Source organism: Magnolia sinica, chromosome 6 (genome assembly GCF_029962835.1).
Source record: "Magnolia sinica isolate HGM2019 chromosome 6, MsV1, whole genome shotgun sequence".
In the NCBI taxonomy this organism is placed as follows: Eukaryota; Viridiplantae; Streptophyta; class Magnoliopsida; order Magnoliales; family Magnoliaceae; genus Magnolia; species Magnolia sinica.
The window spans coordinates 11546600-11555306 of record NC_080578.1 but is presented as its reverse complement, the minus strand read 5'-3'; the positions used below and the strand labels follow the sequence as shown (position 1 = coordinate 11555306).

Sequence of the window (8707 nt, the reverse complement as noted above, 5' to 3'; positions counted from 1 at the left end):
TGTGGTCCATGCCCCATAAATATACCAGAAGAAGCAGCCATTCAATGTTTTTCCTTTTTCTCCTTTTGAGTGTGGACTGCTGATGTATTATTTTCTTAACTTTCTATCTGTAGGCTTGTGAGCAAAGGGTTAACAATGTCTAGTTGTGTAGACATTTGAAGCATCCCCATCCATGATTGGCCAACAAGGTCAATGGTTTGAAATGCAAGAACCAAGGCCTGGTTGTACGGTCTCAAGTCTGATTGCATGACTTTGGCCCAGGGATTTCTATAGTGTCATTCAGTCTGAGTTCTCAACTGTGGGGTGAAAATTTGATGATCGAGGCCAATATAGTTGATGGGACCCATGTCATCAAATCTTTGCCCTTCTGTTGAGTTTGGACTTTGGACTATTGCCATATTTGATGTCATTGATAGAAGGGTCAACACTATTCCTGTCTTGGGAATTTGGGGCATGCCACGGCCTTTGACCCTTTTTCTAGTAGTGCCTGTTAAGCATGCCTAACACATTTGAAAATTTCTGAACGGATATGGGGTGCAATGTGAATTGCTTTAGCACATGATAGCAGGTTTATAATTCTAAGGACCCAAAATCTGTGGCAACAGCAGTTATGAAAGCCCTGAGACATGTACTTAATCACTTCAGTTAATTTTTCATCCATTCCGTACAAGAAAAGTAGATTCCTTGACAAAATTTCAGATTTTTCAGCAACACGCAATTGAGAACTTTACTCCAGCTGCTCCTTCGTCAGCTCTTTTGCATTTATGATCTTCTTTATTTTTTCCTATTTTATGATGTCACTTTTATGAATTTATGATCTTCTTTCTTCTTCTTCTTCTTTTTCTTCTTCTTTTTCTTCTTCTTCTTTTTTTTTTTTTTCTTAATCTGTAGATGGGAAATGCTACAGCCATTGCAGCTGCATTTGGTGGAGGCTTGCCTCCTGGAATAAGTGGTACAAATGACAGGTGCACCATCTTGTGTATATATATCTATGTATTGATGGGGACATCACGCGCACACGCGCACTCACGCCGCCCCCCTACGCACGTACGTACGTAGAAGGAGGACCCCACCATCGATCTAGCTCGATGATGACGTCCAGGGAGGGCTTCCTAGCTAGAAGTCAAGTTTTGGTTTAGAAAAAGTGGCCCAATAGTCAAGAAAAGCCCACCATAGGATCTCATGATCGTGGCCTACTCGTCGGATTGATTTTATATTTTAGGTTTTGCTTATTGTTATTATTTAGAACATCGTGAACGCTTTAGATTTCCTTATTTGGTTTTTATTTTAGTTTACTTCATCGCCAAGTAATAGGTGTCACACATGGTGCGAGTTTTTGAGTATAGGGTTCTCCCTATAAATAGGCACCCCATGTAGTTCTTTTGATTTATTAATAAAAAATTTCTGCTTTATTTTTCTGCTCTCTTCGTGAGTTGTGGAAGAATTCAAAAGTGGGTGCGAAGCCCTCCCTTTTTGAAAGGCTAACTATCGTGGTGCGAAGCCACATCGATCTCAATTCACCCCCATCTTCCATCATCTTTTTTTCCATCTTCCCCTACCATCCGTACTTCAAATTTGTCCTTTTGTTGCATCAGATTTCTTCATTACAGCAGGTTTCCAGATTTCAGCCCGCAGGCGAGCTGAAACTTCAGCGGAGCACCATGCACAAACCGTACATCGGATCAAGCTGAGATTTGAGGGTTTTGGAGTCCATCCCTGGCCGACCAGGGCCAAGGTGGCCTTTTTCTGAATAGTGGGCCCCACACACATGTGGCCGGGATCACACGCACGTCCGTCTGAGCCATTGTTGTTGTCCACACGCGGGATTATCTTTTGGCTCAGGTTTTTATCTTCTTTTATCCTCTCGTAGCCGTTTTTTCATGAATCCTAACCATAGATTACATGATCTCTAATTGATTTGCCCCTTTTTATCACCTTAAGGTTCCTTGAATTGAAATTAGAGAATCCCTTGGATTAGGGACTGATTTTTATGCATGAGTAGTTGATTTTATTTCCCTTTGACATCGCTTGGTTTATAATTTTTATTGGTCCAGTCGTAGCCTGTGTCGGCTTGGACCCGCATAGATTCCCCTTTTTAATTGAATGTTTGGATTTTCATGTGGGACTTGGAATTCGTGTGATTGTTTCTGAATTGGTAGGATCTAAGCCTGAAATCTTGCATATCATATTTAATTTTCCATGTCCTGCATCAAATTTGGTATCAGAGCCTAGGGTTCTTGTAGGGGAATTCATTACATGTCTAGGGTTTGGTTGTTTATGTCCATTACGCATCAATTCTCATCATATATGACTGTTTAGAGGTCCATAAGCCATGAAATAAGCTGCTGAAATTTTCTGTTATCCCCTTATTTGAATTATTTTAGAAATTAACTTAGTTTTCTATTTCTAGGTTTAGAAACTTTCCTTTTCTGTTTTTTTATAAACTAATTTTTTAGAAACTTTCTTAATTTGTTTTTAGAAACTAGTTTCCTTTCATTTTTCTTTTTAGAAACTAATTTACTTTCCTTTTTCTTTTTTAGAAACTAACTTACTTTCTATTTTTAGCAACTTTCCTTTTTTCTTTTTCTTTAGAAACTAAGTTTTTTTTTTTTATAGAAACTTTTCTAATTTGTTTTTTTTTTTTTAGAAGCTTTCCTAATTTGTTTCTTTAGAAACTTTCCTTTTTCGTTTTTTAGAAACTAGGTCGATTCTTTTAAAAAAAAAAAAAAAAAATCTCTTATATTTTGATAACTATATTATTGAATTTTGGTTGACACCCTACACTAAACATGGAACAATTGCAAGAGTCACTAAATAAGTTGTCCTAGAAGTTGGAGTTTATGATTAAGCGCTTGGAAATGGACCAATGTTTTGAACAACTTGATGAACGCATTGCCCGACTAAAGACCATTGCCAGGACAAACCCCACCATTGGGGTAGATGTCCAATCTCAGGCAGGTTGCCTGAAGGATAGACCAATGAATGGAGTTGGCTAAAGAATCAGTTATGGGCGTGCACCCGTGTACCCACCCCATGAGGGACATCAAGACCACTATTTTGAGGGGTACAACATGTGCAGCCTTATGACTGGAGAGAGTGTACCAGATGTTAGTGTAGAGTTACCCACTGAGGTCATTCCGGTAGTAGATGAGTTTCATGATGTTTGTCCTGATGATCTACCGGATGAGTCCCTTAGGAGGGATATAGAGCACACCAGAATATGAGACACCGTAATACCTACAACCGAGTTTACGTTGAATAATTTTGTCGATAGGTACACAAGTCTAAGTCCTCGTGAAGTCGTTACTGATTATAAACCTATGAAACTTATTGATTTTGTCCCTATGTCACCGTCCCATAGGCCGTCAGAGTCTGCAGAGTCTTTTGCGCATCACATTCATTCATGGCATCAAGAAATCAGGCAGAAGATCATGACTAATAATGAACATTACACATTTTCTACAGACCAGTATAAATGTTTCAAAGGATTCAATATTGGGGACTCCGTGACGGTCTGCATCAGGCCTGAGCGGTATCCTTCGAGGGCCGTTCGTAAGTTACACGCGTGTAGCGCTGGACCCGTCAAAATTATAAAACGAAACGGTCTCAATGTGTATGAGGTAGATCTTCCACCTTCCATGGGAATTAGTTTTACATCCGATGTGGAGGATTTAGTTACTTTTTAGGGGACCACTGATACTTTATCCGACCCTTCGCCCACCCATCCTGATTCCCCATATTTATCCCTTGAACCATGGCTCCTTCCCAACCCATTTTTCCAGCCGCTACCTCCCATATCTACTTTTCCTAACCTTTCTTCTCAGCCTCTACCTCCCATACCTACCATTCCCGACCCATTTTCCCAGCCTCTACGTCCCATACCTACCCGTCCCGACCCATTTTTTCAGCCTCTACCTCCCATATCTACCCTTCCCAACCCATTTTTTCAGCCTCTACGTCTCATACCTACCCGTCCCGACCCATGTTCCCAGCCTCTACCTCCCATACCTACCCGTCCCGACCCATCTTTCCAGCCTCTACCTCCCATACCTATCCTTCCCGACTCATTTTTTCAGCCTCTATCTCCCATACCTAACCTTCACACACCCAAAAAGGAAATAGAGGATATCCTGGACCATCAGATAGTTTCAACGTCGGACGGCGGGTTTCAGAAGTACGTGATTAAATGGAAGTCACGCCCAGCTTCAGACAACACGTGCCTCACTGAGGAGGAGCTTCAGAGACTTGATCCTGACATCCTGGAGCGGTTCAGGAGTTTTATTTCGCCAGTGGCAAAATCTTTGCAGCCGGGGAGAATTGATGGGGACATCACGCGCACACGCGCACTCACGCCGCCCCCCTACGCACGTACGTACGTAGAAGGAGGACCCCACCATCGATCTGGCTCGATGACGACGTCCAGGGAGGGCCTCCTAGCTAGAAGTCAAGTTTTGGTTTAGAAAAAGTGGCCTGATAGTCAAGAAAAGCCCACCATAGGATCTCAAGATCGTGGCCCACTCGTCAGATTGGTTTTATATTTTAGGTTTTACTTATTGTTATTATTTAGAACATCGTGAACGCTTTAGATTTCCTTGTTTGGTTTTTATTTTAGTTTACTTCATCGCCAAGTTATAAGTGTCGCACATGGTGCGAGTTTTTGGGTATAGGGTTCTCCCTATAAATAGGCACCCCTTGTAGTTCTTTTGATTTATTGAAGTTAATAAAAAATTCCTACTTTATTTTTCTGCTCTCTTCGTGAGTTGTGGAAGAATTCAAAAGTGGGTGCAAAGCCCTCCCTTTTCAAAGGGCTAACTACCGTGGTGCGAAGCCACATCGATCCCAATTCACCCCCATCTTCCATTATCTTTTTTTCCATCTTCCCCCACCATCCGTACTTCAAATTTGTCCTTTTGTTGCATCAGATTTCTTCATTACAGCAGGTTTCCAGATTTCGGCCCGCAGGCGAGCTGAAACTTCTATAGAGCACCATGCACAAACCGTACATTGGATCGAGCCGAGATTTAGGGGTTTTGGAGTCCATCCCTGGCCGATCAGGGCCAATGTGACCTTTTTCTGAATAGTGGGCCCCACACACGTGTGGCCGGGATCACACGCACGTCCGTCTGAGCCATTGTTGCTGTCCACACGCGGGATCATCTTTTGGCTCAGGTTTTTATTCTCTTTTATCCTCTCATAGCCGTTTTTTCATGAATCCTAACCCTAGATTACATGATCTCTAATTGATTTGCCCATTTTTATCACCTTAAGGTTCCTTGAATTGAAATTAGGGAATCCTTTGGATTAGGGACTGATTTTTATGCATGAGTAGTTGATTTTATTTCCCTTTGACATCGTTTGGTTTATAATTTTTATTGGTCCAGTCCTAGCCTGTGTCGGCTTGGACCCGCATAGATTCCCCTTTTTAATTGAATGTTTGGATTTTCATGTGGGACGTGGAATTTGTGTGATTGTTTCTGAATTGGTAGGATCTAAGCCTGAAATCTTGCATATCATATTTAATTTTCCATGTCCTGCATCATGTATATATCAGAGACTTGTTCCGGTTATTTTCGTCTGTTTTGCATTGGGAAATGGGGATGCTCCAATTTTAACCATCCATAATTTTGGTCTCAATTTTAAATGGCCACTATGCCAATATCATGCTTAAAACTTGATTGGGTTTACCCTTCCTTTCTTTTCTTTTGTTCGTAGATGGGTGCCATCTACTAATACTAAGGAAGCTGCTGAGATGAGTTCCAATGGAAAAAATGCAAAGCTGGACTTGAAGCTGAACCTGTCCCCACTGCAGTGGGCCAGCCGCCAGATTGTGGAATCACCCAACTCATCATCGTCTTCAACATCGTCACTAAGCTCATGCATGTTGTCAGAGCTTAAACTGGGTTCATAGGAAGAAATGGCCAAGTATCCAAGCCAGGCATTCTCTCTGCATACTTCATTAACTATGTGAATTGTAATTGTAGTTCCCTGCTATTAGTTGCCCCATTTCTCTTATCCAAATTAAATAAGAAATGAATATGTGATGTAGGTAGAGACGGAAGTTTCAAGGCTGGAGGAGCTGAAGGCAAGCAAGATGACAGAGCTTGTCTTGAAGAAGAGGTCAGAGCTTGAGGTAGATGGCAAAGACAGAAGCAAAACCATCTTGCAAATCTGTACCATAGGTCAGTCATGAAGAAGGAATTCCGACAGATGGCAAAGGCTGTTGTTAACCAGGTAAAGGATTCTGGAAAACATTGTTCTATTTTTTTTTTTTTAATTCCCCCTCACCTGGGCATCTATGGCTGATATTTGTGCTGTGATGAGCTGCTAACATGTGAGAAGATCTCTTTATATGGATCTTAACTGAAATGTACCTGTTAGGCTTGGCTTCTGAATCCTAGCCTCTGTATCAGGTGGGATTCGTTGTTCAGATGATCTGCCATTCAAACTCCGTTCCCCGGTTCCACCCTTCGTGATTTGAACAGTCCACCCACGTACCTCAATTGGATAGGCCACAATACAATAATTATGCTTACTGGACCATCCTAACCACTGGTTTTTTAGTCCAACTGTCTAAATTAAAGGGGTGGTCCATCCATGAGGGTCCAACAGGACGAAATGATCCCAATCACGGAATAGGACTTGCCGAGTGTGGAGATTGTTTGAAAAATGAAAACTCGACTAGACTCAAAACTGAGTTGAGACGAGTTGATTCAAAGACTCGGGCAAGTTTCTCAAAAACTCTTTGACCGAGTCTTGGTTGTTCTCCATCCAAGAACGGGCCAACAGGTTTGAATGGTCTTGGTTGAAATGCATGCATGCTATGTGTACTCTAGATGGGTTCTACCATTTGCCGTAGCCAAGTAATAACTAATGTTTGTGTAATTTGTAATTTCATTGATCTTATACAACTAGTTGCACTATTGGATCATTAAAAAAATTTATAGAGATGAAGGATTTATTGGAATAAATATATCAGGCCCATGGAGAAAGGTAAATTTTGGAGCTGTACTCCTATGTTCTTACTCTAACAATTTTGAGCTAACGGTTCTTTCTTTTTTGATTTGTTTGCAGATGAAAGGCTTAATCTGAACCACCCAATCTGTGGACCTGACTTCAGATATGGTACATCACTAACAGATTAGTTTGACATCATGATTTCTTATTAATGGGTATTTGTTTGTTAAATTGGAACCATTGATTTTCTTTTATCTTTTTTGTTTTTTACTTGTTCATTTTAACTCTCTAATAGATGTCCAAATCTCATGCAGACACTCTTGGCTTGGAAAACAAGGTTGCGTGCTAGGGGCCATTGAACAATCCCCACTTCAATTGATGAGCTTTTCCGTGTTGAATGTGGACTGATGGATGGTGATGTTTGGCTGGACACATTAATTTTATTTTAACAGTTTTACGAGGTGAAGTGATGTGGAAGATGGGTGTGAATCATTTCGTATGTTCATATTCTATTATTCTTTATTTGCATTAGTTTAATTGGGTATATGGGTTTGTAAGCCATTAAGTCTCCATCTCTATTAGCTTTAGATGAGTTGATCAATCAGGGCACGTACTAGCAATGGAAAGAGACCATTACCATATGCGTATATTTTAAAAAAAAAATAGGAATTAGCTAGCTATAGTTCTAGAACCGTGCTATTTCATCTTAAGCATGCCACAGAAATTATAGCTACGAATTCAATCCTTAGCTATTGTTTTTTGTGGCTTCAGTTATACTACGGCTTTTAACCGTAGCTAAAGCACGGGTTTAGCCGTAGCTCTTCCCCCATTTCTGGTAGCAATTCTTCACAAGATCAACTGGTAGCGATGAAGATATGAATATGAAACAAATCATACTGCACTTCATGTGTTTGAGAAAATGTCGCCCAGGCTTGAACTGGCCCGAGCTGCTGACCGAACCAAGCTGAGCTGGCCATTTAGGCTCGAGGACCAAGCCGAATTCAAGCTGGGGTCAGCTACTGGCCTAGCTGCTCAGTTCAACTCGTGTACAACTTTATTGGTAAGCAGGATTTGGATTCAGACTGGAGGTATGAGTTGGCCTTGGAGGACTTTTGGGTACACGACTCTTGCATGATGAAGATACAAGAAAAAAAAATAATATAATCATCCAATTAAAACACCCCTTACAGCAGACGTGGAGCACATATGAGATTGAATCTATCAAAATAAGTCCTATTGCCATGCCCATTTAATATAGCTGACTGTTTTGTGGCCGTCAATAAGCTTTTAATGGTTATTCACCACTGTTTTCTAGTGGTGTGGCCCACCTGAGATTTTTGTATGCTTAAAATCACGTCTTAAAGTGATATGAGAAAATGGATGGACAACACGGATATATAAAAAATTCATCAAGGTAGTCCCAACATGATAAGGTAACAACTAATTCACTCCCATCAAGGGGAGCCTAAAAAAGATTGAAAAAATTAAAAATAAAAAATTGTTGCGTCTACTTTGATGTCTGTGCCAGATTCACTTCGTCCATCGATTTCTTCAGCTTATGTTAAGAAATGAGCCATTTTAGATCAAGAACTCATGTCATCCACACCCTAAGAAATAGTGAGGAGGTAAACACCCACCAATAAAACTTTCTTAAAGTCCATATACGAAATGGCATCTAACTTAGTTGAAAACACTCACATTCACAATTTAATCATTTTTATATAACTTAATATATGCAAGTTGTATAATTTCT

The 8707-nt window shown here is 40.6% G+C and overlaps 1 non-coding gene across 1 annotated transcript; it reads left to right on the top strand.

The window, feature by feature from the left end:
* The first annotated feature begins 6307 nt into the window (after window positions 1–6307).
* LOC131250448 (small nucleolar RNA R24) lies at window positions 6308–6396 on the top strand. The gene has a single exon (XR_009173375.1). It is a non-coding gene; the product is annotated as a small nucleolar RNA R24 (small nucleolar RNA).
* The last annotated feature ends 2311 nt before the right edge of the window (window positions 6397–8707 follow it).